The sequence below is a fragment of the Armigeres subalbatus genome, chromosome 2 (assembly GCF_024139115.2).
Source record: "Armigeres subalbatus isolate Guangzhou_Male chromosome 2, GZ_Asu_2, whole genome shotgun sequence".
NCBI lineage: Eukaryota > Metazoa > Arthropoda > Insecta > Diptera > Culicidae > Armigeres > Armigeres subalbatus.
In genome coordinates this window covers 23,991,870-24,004,919 of record NC_085140.1, presented here as the reverse complement: position 1 = coordinate 24,004,919, position 13,050 = coordinate 23,991,870, and the positions used below count along the sequence as shown (strand labels likewise).

Here is a 13,050-nt window from a genome sequence, read left to right as displayed (position 1 = left end):
GTGTACGATTTTCTCGCAACAAGTTTCATTCGACGGGAAATCTAGTCCCATCGTTTCCTATTGAAAATGGGCCAGACTGAACTATGGGCTCAAAGGGTATGGTCAAAATACATGTATTGGTAATAACTTGACTTTATTTATAACAATTTTTTAACTTTTCAAAGGAGTGAATGAATAAAACCCCAATACAATGCAGCACAACGGTAACGGTAACGGAATTTATATATTTCCTGTCAAATTTTACTGGTTCCGTCGCCATTCCGCTGAATTGCGTTTGGGGCTTGAGTGGTTTGAGTCATTTCCTAAACCTATTTTTCTGAGCTATTCATTAGCTACTGATGGAGAACTAAATATGAGGTTTCATAGTATGTAAATATTTATAAATCTCATGGAATCAATAATTCCTGACATGTTTATTGCAAAAGTAAAGACGAACAATATCTTAGTTAGTACGGAGAGTATGAAATTCTTGCTAGTGTTCATGAATGTCTGGCTAAAGGTAGGGAAATATTTATTCACCATCTACACTTTGAGGTTCACTGGCTGAACAACCAGCGGAAAGTCAATATAAAAAAAGAAGAAATTTAGAACTCATAATGCAAGAAAATGATCAAGAGAGGCAAATGTTGACATTTTCTTCGTGCCTTACATGAATCAGATCTATTTTAAGCTCGATTTGGATAACGAGGAGACATTGGAAAAAAATTCACTTAGTTATTCTTATGCCATGCGTAATTTTGTAATATTTGAAGATTTTAAAAGTTCTTTATCCTCTGATACTTTAGATGAATTCATGTCATCTTCCATCGTTGATGGAATTGAAGAAAATATCATTAAAGATTTAAACCTTCACACAGAAAAGAATGATGCTATATATAACTTGTAGAAATCATGAAAACAAATCAAAAATAATTTAAATAGTGTTGTTATTCAAATTGAAAGAAATTTGCTTTTCGAACAATGGAGCATTGTGGAATGAATGAATGTTCACATTTTTGAGAATATATTATTCTCATTTATTTTTGAATAACTTGTACAAATGTCATGGGATTATGATTTCTAATTTGCTAATACCCTTTTTCAAAAGTTATTTCCAATTCTGATTCTTTAAGAAAATTGTTTAACTATTTTTAGTGGAATGTTTTCACTGTCATAAGACGAGTTTAGTAAAATTCCATTTTATTCCACCAACTCGTATTAGTTCTACATATACGTATTTCGACCTGTTAGGACGTCTTCAGTGTCTCGTACTTTACTCGTTCTTGACTTCTGATTCTTTGATTAACATTTAATGCTTTAGGATCCTTCAGAACCTAGTACTTTGTCAAACAGATTGTTCTAAATACAAATTGTGAGGCATGAGAGTAAGAACAAAAAATATCACTGAATGTCATGAAATTAATGTCTTTTAACATTAATCTGGTTCTTCGCCGCCAACTTCAGATTTAGAGCAATGAAAAGTTATTAGATTTATTGGTAGGGGAGGCGTTTTGTTACTTTCTTCCCACAAAAATGATTACCTTCCGCAAAAATATACAAAAATATATAGACGACAGTCCACAAAATGAGGATGGAGAAGGGGGGAGGGTTCATGATGTCCATAAATTGTTGTACTTAGTTTTGTACAACCCCTTCCTTCTCCTCAAGAAAACATATAAAATTAAACTTCCTAAATTGGATTGCTTTGTCACGTTAATCGAATTTATGAAAAAATATTACGTAATTCATAGACGATCCCAAAGGGGGTGTTAGAAATTATATATTCATGCTATTTCGACCATACACAGCTAAAGCAAAGTGGAAAATCACTTGAAAAGTCCAATTTTATTTTTGACCGCTCGCTTGTATGGGGATCCCCCATAGTGCAGTGGCAAGTGTTTTTTTTTTTAAATGATGTACTCTTTTCTGCATTTAAAAAAATCAAAGTTTTCAACGTCTGTTGTCTGTGATTTTTTTCATCAAATGCTGTGTCTGGTTGTCAAAGGTTGTCACTGGTGTTGTTTTCTGCATCTGGATAGTAAAAAAGAATTGAAGTGTAATTTTTGTTGTTAGAATTTCCCAGCGTGCTGCGTCTGGTTGGCTGGTCACCGGACAGACAACAGGGCTTTTATATATATTATATATATTATATATATTATATATATTATATATATTATATATATTATATATATTATATATATTATATATTATATATTATGATGATTGTGGCGAGGCAAAACGCCCTAGTGGCACTAACCTACAATGCACTTGCGTCTCCACGCACTATCCATACCAGAATGCTGATTCGCCGACGCGTGGTGCTTTGTTCCCTATGAGCTGCCAGTTGAAAGGCGTTTTGCCTCATGGGTTTTCCGCCCACAGAATATCACCACTTTTTTGAAATGTGAATATTATCAATATGATTTTTGAATGGCATCAACTAGCTATCTTGTTTAACTGTTGCATAATGTTAAAATACCCATAAATAGCATTACAAATAAGACAATAAAGCGGTGTTTGCTCAGCTAGGGCATATTCCCTCCCCCTCCCTTCCCCTACTACGGAATTTTCTCGGGAAATTCTCAAAAATTTGTAAGTAAATTCTGAAATTTCCAGGGTGTGGATCTGCACCACCTTTAAAAATTTCCTCAGGGAATACTTTGGAATTCGCTCAGGAAATTCTTTGGAATTCTCACGGTTGCATATTATTCGATTTTTTTTCTGCGGAATATCCACACAAAATTCTTCTTAATTTTTGCGGCAATATTTTCGGAATTCTTCGGAACTTCTACTGAAATTTATTAAATTTTCATAAAAAAAAAACCTAACCCGTCATTGTCGAAATGCGCTTTTTAATAATGCACAGGGTGTTCAAAAAGTTCGAATAGAAATATTTGATCAGCCCCATGTGCACATCCCAAGCAACACCTCTTGTTTCTCAGTGAGTAACAACAACTGTGGTGTGACTTACTAAAGGTCTGACTCAAGCACAACGCGTCGTATTTGGAACTCCTTTGTGACACAAAAAGCGGTGAAGTTTATTTGCAACATATTGCATTGCTACAATGAAAATAAAATACACAAAAACCAACTGGGAATCGAACCATGGATCTTGAGATTTGCAACTTACTACTATAATCATCACACCAACAATTCTATTTGGAGATTCTGCTACAAGTGCACTACATAAACAACAAAGTCAGTTGTAACTTCATTGTACCTTATACGGAACATATGCAGGGGACTGTTAAAAATAAAATACTGCTCAGCTGAGCTCAAAGTATTTTGCAACATATCAGAAACATTGTCGTAACAGTAATGGACCGAAGTGTTATTGATTCTGCAACTTATCTGTTTTGTTTCTGATATGACACACATCGAATTTTAAACCACCCAAGAAATCAGATGGGTAGAATATTGCGACGCCACTTAAACGGAAATGAAACATTGTGATTTTCTGAAACTGGGAAGTGGCTTTAATGTAACTCGATGCATTGCCAGTGTCTTCAATGCAATTTATTTGGAACAAACACCTATTTGAAAGATATTGCGCGTGCTGGTTGGGAATATTCTATATCAGAGAATATTCTATATCAGTATTGGTGTCAGCATAAATACGCTAACGGATGTGTGGGTTGTAGACATTCTGTCACTTGTTTGTTTATTACGCGCGTAGAAAGAGTATCGGGGCATCGTAAGTAGCCGTTCTTGAAGGTCATCGCGGCGTACCACAAAACTAAGGTTTTGGGGACGGTTGCTGCCCCCAATGACCCGTTGCCACTACGGAGATGAGCACTACGTGTTTCTATAGGACGGTGCCCCTTTATACACGAAAAAATGCGATTTAAGCCTTATATGGGGACAATTTTACAGGACAAACCTGTAAAAAAATTAATTAAAAATTTTGCTTTTAAAAGGGAACAAAATATTGCAGGAAATAATAACAAAATGGACTGATGATGAAATTCATTATGAGGATTTCAACAAAGTAATAATTATTAGGTTTGATTTTCAATATACTTTCTTCGAAATAAGCTGCACTTTCGATTTTATGGTGAAAACTAGGTAAAAAATAAGACTGTATACCACACGTCGACAAAATAATGTAGTTTAGCGCTTTAAATTGAAAATAACTAAACCGATTTTACACCGATATATACTCTTTGCAATGCAAATATTCTTATTGGGGTTATTCATTTGACCACATTATGACTAAAAATTGTGGCTTTGATCGAGCTTTGACAATATGGCTTATTAGGCTCTTCAGCACAACCGTAGAGTTGTTCAAAAGATCAGATTAATGAGTGGTTTATTGATAGTAATAAGAGCGTCAATAAATCTGAGAAACTAGCCATGGCGTTGCTGTCATAAATCTGAGAAACTTTCAGAGGAACTCCTGAAGAAACTCTTGGAAGAACTCTTGGAAGAACCCACGGAAGAACTCCAGGTGGAGCTCCAGGAGAAACTCCCGGAGGAACTCTCTAGAGTCTCCCGGAGAAACTTTCTGAGAACTCCCGAAGAAACTCCCATTGGAAAGCTCGGAATAACTCCCGGAGGAATTTCCGAAGGAACTCTTGGAAGAATTTCCGTAGGAACTCCCGGTGGAATTTCCGGAGGAACTTCTGGAGGAATTTCCGGAGGAACACCCGGAGAAACTCCCGGTTAAACTCCCAGAGGAACTCCCAGATAAACTACCGGAGGAATTCCTGGAGAAACTCCCAGAGAAACGCTCGGAGAAACTCCTGGAGGAACTCCCAGAGAAACTCTTGGAGGAACTCCTGAAGAATCTCCCGGAGAAACTCCCGGAGGACCTCCCGGAGAAACTCCCGGAGGAACTCCCGGAGAAACTCCCGGAGAAACTCCCGGAGAAACTCCCGGAGGAACTCCCGGAGAAACTCCCGGAGAAACTCCCGGAGAAACTCCCGGAAAAACTCCCGGAGAAACGCCCGGAGAAACTGCAGGAGGAACTCCCGGAGAAAATCCCGAAGGAATTCCCGGAGAAACTCCTTGAGGAACTTCAGGAGAAACTTCAAGAGAATTTTCAGGAGAAACTCCCGGAAGAACTCCCGGAGGAACTCTCGGAAGAACTCCTGGAGGAATTTCCGGAGGAACTCCCGGAGAAACTCACGGAGGGACTCCCGGAGGAACTCCCGGAGAAACACCCGGAGAAACTCTCGAAGGAACTCCCAGAGAAACTTCCGAAGAAACTCCCGGAGAAACTCCCGGAAAAATTCCAGGAGGAATTTCCTCAGAAACTGCAGGGGGAGCTCCCGGAGAAACTGCAGGAAGAACTCCTGGAGAAACTCCTGGAGGAAATCCTGGAGAAACTCCAGGAGGAATTCCCGGAGAAACTTCACTAGAAACTCCCGGAGAAACTCCAGGAGGAACTCCCGGAGAACTCCCGGAGAAACTCCAGGAGGAACTCTCGGAGAAATTCCAGGAGGAACTCCCGGAGAAACTCCAGGAGGAACTCCCGGGGAAACTCCAGAAGGAACTCCCGGGGAAACTCCAGGAGGAACTCCCGGAGAAACTCTAAGAGAAACTCCAGGAGGAACTCCCAGAGAAACTCCTGGAGGAACTCCCGAAAAAACTCCAGGAGAAACTCCCGCGGGAACTCCCGGAGAAACTTCAGGAGGAACTTCCGGAGAAACTCCAGGAGGAACTCCCGGAGAAACTTCAGGAGGAACTTCCGGAGAAACTCCAGGAAAAACTCCAGGAGAAATTCCAGGAAGAACTCCCGGAGAAACTCCAGGAGGAACTTCCGAAAAAACTCCAGGAGGAACTCCCGGAGAAACTCCCGGAGAAACTCTAGGAGGAACTCCTGGAGAAACTCCAGGAGGAACTCCCGAAGAAACTCCAGGAGAAACTCCCGGAGAAACTCCCGGAGAAACTCCAGGAGGAACTCCCGGAGAAACTCCAGGAAGAACTCCCGGAGAAACTCCAGGAATAACTCCCGGAGAAACTCCAGGAGGAACTTCCGGAGAAACTCCAGGAAGAACTCCAGGAGGAACTCAAGGAGGAACTCCAGGAGGGACTCCAGGAGGAACTCCCGGAGGAACTCCCGGAGGAACTCCCTGAGGACCTCCTGGAGAAACTCCTGGAAGAACTCCCGAGAAACTCCCGGAGAAACTCCCGGAGAAACTCCTGAGAAACTCCCGGAGAAACTCCTGGAGAAACTCCTGAGGAACTCCTGAGAACTCCTGAGAACTCCTGAGAAACTCCCGGAGGAACTCCCGGAGAAACTCCTGGAGGAACTCCTGAGAAACTCCCGGAGGAATTCCTGGAGAAACTCCTGGAGGAACTCCTGGAGAAACTCCCGAGGAACTCCCGGAGAAACTCCTGGAGGAACTTCCTGAGAAACTTCTGGAGGAATTCCCGGAGGTACTCCTGGAAGAACTTCCGGAGAAACTTCGGGAGGAACTCCCGGAGAAACTCCCGGAGAAACTCCCGGATGAACTTCGGGAGGAACTCCTGGAGAAACTCCTGGAGGAACTCCTGGAGAAACTCCTGGAGCAACTCCCGGAGAAACTCCTGGAGGAACTCCCGGAGAAACTCCTGAGGAACTCCTGAGAAACTCCCGGAGGAACTACCTGAGAAACTCCCGGAGGAACTCCCGGAGAAACTCCTGGAGGAACTCCTGAGAAACTCCCGGAGGAACTCCTGGAGGAACTCCGGAGAAACTCCCTGAGGAACTCCTGAAGAAACTACCGGAGGAACTCCCGGAGAAACTCCCGGAGGAACTCCTGAAGAAACTCTCGGAGGAACTCCTGGAGGAACTCCTGGAGAAACTCCTGTAGGAACTCCGGAGAGAAACTCCTGTAGGAACTCCTGAGAAACTCCGGAGGAACTCCTGGGGAAACTCCAGGAGGAACTCCTGGTGAAACTCCTGGAGAAACTCCCGGAGAAACTCCCGGAGAAACTCCCGAGAACTCCCGAACTCCTGAGGAACTCCTGAGAAACTCCTGGAGGAACTTCTGGAGGAACTTCTGAGGAACTCCTGGAGAAACTCCCGGAGGAACTCCTGAGAAACTCCTGGAGGAACTCCCGGAGAAACTCCCGGAGAAACTCCCGGAGAAACTCCTGAGGAACTCCCGGAGAAACTCCTGAGGAACTCCTGAGAGAAACTCCTGGAGGAACTCCCGGAGAAACTCCCGGAGGAACTCCCGAGAAACTCCCGGAGGAACCCTGAGAAACTTCCGGAAAAACTCCTGGAGACACTCCCGGAAGAACTCCTGGAGAAACCCCTGAAGGAACTCCTGGAAAAAAATACAGGAGGAACTCCTGGAAAAACTCCCGGAGGAACTCCTGGAGGAACTCCTGAGGAACTCCCGGAGAAACTCCTGAGGAACTCCTGAGAAACTCCAGGAGGAACTTCCGGAGAAACTCCAAGAGGAACTCCCGGAGGAACTCCTGGAGGAACTCCCGGAGAAACTCCTGGAGGAACTCCTGAGAAACTCCCGGAGGAACTCCCGGAGAAACTCCCGGAGGAACTCCCGGAGAAACTCCCGGAGTGAACTCCTGAGAAACTCCTGGAGGAACTCCTGAGAAACTCCCGGAGGAACTCCTGAGAAACTCCTGGAGGAACTCCTGGAGAAACTCCTGGAGGAACTCCCTGGAGAAACTCCCGAGGAACTCCTGAGAAACTCCCGGAGGAACTCCTGAGAAACTCCCGGAGGAACTCCTGGAGAAACTCCTGGAGGAACTCCCGGAGAAACTCCCGGAGGAACTCCTGAGAAACTCCCCGGAGGAACTCCTGGAGAAACTCCCTGAGGAACTCCTGAGAAACTCCTGAGGAACTCCCGGAGGAACTTCCGGAGAAACTCCCGGAGGAACTCCCGAAGAAACTCCCGGAGGAACTCCCGGAGAAACTCCCGGAGGAACTCCCGGAGAAACTCCCGGAGGAACTCCCGGAGGAACTCCCGGAGAAACTCCCGGAGGAACTCCCGGAGAAACTCCCGGAGGAACTCCCGGAGAAACTCCCGGAGGAACTCCCGGAGAAACTCCCGGAGGAACTCCCGGAGAAACTCCAGGAGGAACTCCCGGAGAAACTCCCGGAGAAACTCCCGGAGGAACTCCCGGAGAAACTCCCGGAGGAACTCCCGGAGGAACTCCCGGAGAGACTCTCTGAGGACCTGCTGGATAAACTCCTGGAGGAACTCCCGGAAGAATTCCTGGTGGAGCTCCCGGAGGAACTCTCGGAGGAATTCCTGGAGAAACTCCTGGAGGAACTCCTGAGAAACTCCTGAGGAACTCCTGGAGAAACTCCAGGAGGAACTCCCTGAGAAACTCCCGGAGGAACTCCCGGAGAAACTCCTGAGGAACTCCTGAGAAACTCCCGAGGAACTCCCGGAGAAACCCCGAGGAGGAACTCCCAGAGAAACTCTTGGAGGAACACCTGAAGAATCTCCCGGAGGAACTCCCGGAGGAACTCCCGGAGGACCTCCCGGAGAAACTCCCGGAGGAACTCCCGGAGAAACTCTCGGAGGAACTCCCGGAGAAACTCCTGGAGGAACTCCTGGAGAAACTCCCGGGAGAACTCCTGGAGAAACCCCTGAAGGAACTCCTGAGGAACTCCCGGAGAAACTCCCGAGGAACTCCTGGAGAAACTCCCGAGGAACTCCTGAGAAACTCCCGGAGGAACTCCCGGAGAAACTCCTGGAGGAACTCCTGGAGAAACTCCTGGAGGAACTCCTGAGAAACTCCTGGAGGAACTCCCGAGAAACTCCTGGAGGAACTCCTGAGAAACTCCTGGAGGAACTCCTGGAAAAACTCCCGGAGGAACTCCTGGAGAAACCCCTGAAGGAACTCCTGAGAAACTCCCTGAGGAACTCCTGGAGGAACTTCCGGAGAAACTCCTGGAGGAACTCCCGAAGAAACTCCTGGAGGAACTCCTGAAGAAACTACTGAGGAACTCCTGAGAAACTCCTGGAGGAACTCCCTGAAGAAACTCGGAGGAACTCCCGGAGGAACTCCCGGAGAAACTCCTGTAGAACTCCTGGAGAAACTCCTGTAGGAACTCCTGAGAAACCCGGAGGAACTCCCGGTGAAACTCCAGGAGGAACTCCTGGAGAAACTCCGGAGCAACTCCTGGAGTGAACTCCTGAGAAACTCCTGAGGAACTCCTGAGGAACTCCCGGAGAAACTCCCGGAGGAACTCCCGGAGAAACTCCCGAGGAACTCCCTGAGAAACTCCCTGAGGAACTCCTGAAAAACTCCCGGAGGAACTCCTGAGAAACTCCCGGAGGAACTCCTGAGAAACTCCCTGAGGAACTCCCGGAGAAACTCCTGGAGGAACTCCTGGAGAAACTCCTGGAGGAACTCCTGAGAAACTCCCGGAAGAACTCCCGGAGAAACTCCTGGAGGAACTCCCGAGGAACTCCCGGAGAAACTCCCGGAGGAACTCCTGAGAAATCTCCCGGAGAAACTCCTGGAGAAACTCCTGGAGGAACTCCTGGGGAGGAACTCCTGGAGAAACTCCCGGAGGAACTCCTGGAGAAACTCCCGGAGGAACTCCTGGAGAAACTCCCGGAGGAACTCCTGGAGAAACTCCCGGAGGAACTCCTGGAGAAACTCCCGGAGGAACTCCTGGAGAAACTCCTGAGGAACTCCTGGAGAAACTCCTGAGGAACTCCCGGAGAAACTCCTGAGGAACTCCCGGAGAAACTCCTGGAGGAACTCCTGAGAAACTCCAGGAGGAAATCCCGGAGAAACTCCTGGAGGAACTCCAGGAATAACTCCCGGAGAAACTCCAGGAGGAACTTCCGGAGAAACTCCCGGAGGAACTCCCGGAGAAACTCCCGGAGGAACTCCCGGAGAAACTCCCGGAGGAACTCCCGGAGAAACTCCCGGAGGAACTCCCGGAGAAACTCCCGGAGGAACTCCCGGAGAAACTTCCGGAGGAACTCCCGGAGGAACTCCTGAAGAAACTCCCGGAGGAACTCCTGAGAAACTCCCGGAGGAACTCCCTGAGAAACTCCCGGAGGAATTCCCGGAGAAACTCCCGGAGGAACTCCCGGAGAAACTCCCGGAGGAACTCCCGGAGAAACTCCCGGAGAAACTCCCGGAGGAACTCCGGAGAAACTCCCGGAGGAACTCCCGGAGAAACTCCCGGAGGAACTCCCGGAGAAACTCCCGGAGGAATTCCCGGAGAAACTCCCGGAGAAACTCCCGGAGGAACTCCCGGAGAAACTTCCGGAGGAACTCCCGGAGAAACTCCCGGAGGAACTTCCGGAGGAACTCCAGGAGCAACTCCCGGATAAACTCAGCCCGGATAAAACAGCTTTTTAAATACCACCTGATTTTTCTTCGATTTTTGTGTGAATCTTTTCGTGGAGTTAACTCATAGTTTCATTGACGCTAAAGGTCTTACTCGACTAAAACCCATCCGTGTAAAAAAGAACTGGGTGTAGTAGTGCGTAAGATGGGTTCACATGAATAAGGCAGGCGAACACTCGAACACATTGCTTCAAACCAAGGAAAGCAGAAGAAAACCTACGAATCGTAGGTACGTAGTACGATGATTCTACTCAGCCATGAGTTTTAGGTCTGGTTTGAGCTAATCACCGTGGAATTCATTAATCGAAATTAATTGGCTTTTTTCGGTGACGATGAAATCAAAAAGACATTTTTCACGTTACGCGTTTCGGCCTACTATTCTTCTGGTCATCTTCAGTGTCTCGTACTTGACTCGACTTAAGACGACCACACAGTTGTGGTCAAAATACGTATCTGCAAAGATATCGAAAATAATTGGTGGAATTAAATGGAGAGTACTTAATTCGTCTTAGAGGATTGAATATCTCCGTCGACCGTCTAGATTAATGAGTTTTAGGTGTTTGATTTGAATCGTTCATGCCACATCGTAGCTTTATTGTCCATTAAATCACTTGCACAGTAAGATATAAAAAAATCGAAAACATTTTTCCGAGACGTATACCCCCAGAAAACAAAGTTTTTTGGTCCCAGAAGCTACTGTACAAATTTCAGTCAGATCCATCAAGTGTAAGTAGATACTCAACGAGCATGAAGTTTATATGGGAAAAATCTACTACCTCTAGCTGACGCTGGCGCTGTAGTAATTAAATCCCGCTCATTAGTGGCATTTACTATCTTTACATTATTACGAAGAGGCTCCCGAAAACCGCGAGCGATTTTGTCAAAAAAAAACATAAAAGTTATACCTACCTAGATGAAAAAATAAATTACTTCCACGCACAGTGGCTAAAATCATGTTTTGAGCACGTTTATTTAATAGTGTTTTTATTATTAAATTCAGCGTAATGGTGTCTTCGAGACATTTTATCAGTGAGTTAATGCGATTCTTTGGAGGTATTCAGCTGATCAATCACCCTAAAAGTGAGATGAAAAATTCAATTTTCCACTCCATAACATACAAGGTTTAATTCTTCATACAAGTTGTAGCAAAAGTTCTCCTGAAAAACTTTATCGAAAACACCAAGTTCATAATTCCGTTACTTTTGGAGATTTTTTACGTTTTATGCAGACAACCCCTTAAAATGTATTTTTCATCATATCTTTTTCACTTCAATTTCTTCATTTTTTGCATATTCTAGAAAGTTTTAGAAAGTATTAAAAAAACGTCGTTTGGTCTATTGTGATTTGAAAACTTAAAAAATAAAAAAGTTATAACAATTTTATTGGATTTTTTAGTCATATTTAATTTAATTGTTATTTTTCAACGGGCGAATTGTGGCTGTCAATCTCATACGCACAACAAAGTACAAGTAATGAACTTTGAATTGATACCTGAACTTTAGAGTTGTAAGCGAATGTAAGAAAAGTTTCATCAAACACCAATTCCCACTATGCAAGATAGAAATAAATCACCCATCTTAAGGAGTTGGTGAACCAATTCACCATGCGTCTCCATATGCTTGTATGCTTATACATCAAACATGTTCAAAACTTGTTGCCATAAAAATCAATAAATCTCCAAAAGTAATGAAATTACGAACTTGGAGTCTTCAACAAAGTTTTTCAGGAGAACTTTTGCTACAACTCTCGCTAAGACGTATATCTTCCATGTTGTAAATAGGAAAAATAAACTTTTCAGGATAGACCCCAACAAAAAACATTTTTTGAGCAAGTGAAACACTACTCGAAACTATTTTTTTTGGTTATTTTCTATATGTAATAAACCGAAGTAGAGCGATCGAAAATGTAAGAGTATTATGGGGAGATTCCCCAGTGCCGGACACATAAGCCATTTAACGAGAAACTTTCTAAGCATCCGGATTATGTTTACTTGTATATCATATACACAAAATATGATCATTAATGATCCATACAAACTATATTTGATAGTTTGAACATGTTTTTGGACGATGTATCACATGAGTAAAGACGTCATTTAGAATAGTAATATTTTTTACTTGCTTCACGTTGTAGATATTAACACGTGTTAGTGAAGCTTATTTGAATGCTACTCGAAATTCGCTCCATTTTCAATGGCATCTTCAAATTTTGTTTCTGCTTATTTATGTGGTTTTCTGATACATCGGCAAAAAAAAACAATTGAATTGAAGTAAGTTTAACAAAACAGGCGCAAAGAATGGTTATTTTATCACATGAAAAACTCACTGTCCGGACCCGGGGAACAGCTACCGGATACAGACATTGATTTTGCACCATAGATACATTATACGTATCTCACAAATCATGATCGCTATTTGAAATATGACTAATATTGACCATATCGACATAATCAGAATGCATTCGATTGATTTCAATATTGTTGATTCAAACCTTCTAATATAAGGCGAAACATGAAAATTGTCGACATTTTTGTTCAATTTCAAATTTTGTACAAAGTTTACAACATGAGGATCTGATATTCCATACAGGTAAATGACTTTTCAATAGCTTTCTTTTGAACAACATAAGATGGAGGGATCTCTGTTAGTGCCGTTTATAGAAGTGTCCGGTATTGGGAGGTGTCCGGCGCTGCGAGATCTCCCCCTACGCATTTATGCGAAGTAATGCGAATATCACAGTAGCTTTCCCAATCAAACTTTCATTCTTATTGTCGACACAAATGTTGTCGAATAAATG

General features: G+C 44.1%; 2 protein-coding genes across 8 annotated transcripts in view; both read left to right on the top strand.

Moving 5' to 3' along the window:
• Positions 1–13,050, top strand: part of LOC134218252 (potassium voltage-gated channel subfamily H member 6) — a 531,314-nt gene that overhangs the window by 301,792 nt on the left and 216,472 nt on the right. The gene's annotated exons all lie outside the window — the stretch shown is intronic.
• The window catches only part of LOC134214651 (uncharacterized), a 43,350-nt gene that overhangs the window by 28,495 nt on the left and 1,805 nt on the right, over positions 1–13,050 (top strand). The gene's annotated exons all lie outside the window — the stretch shown is intronic.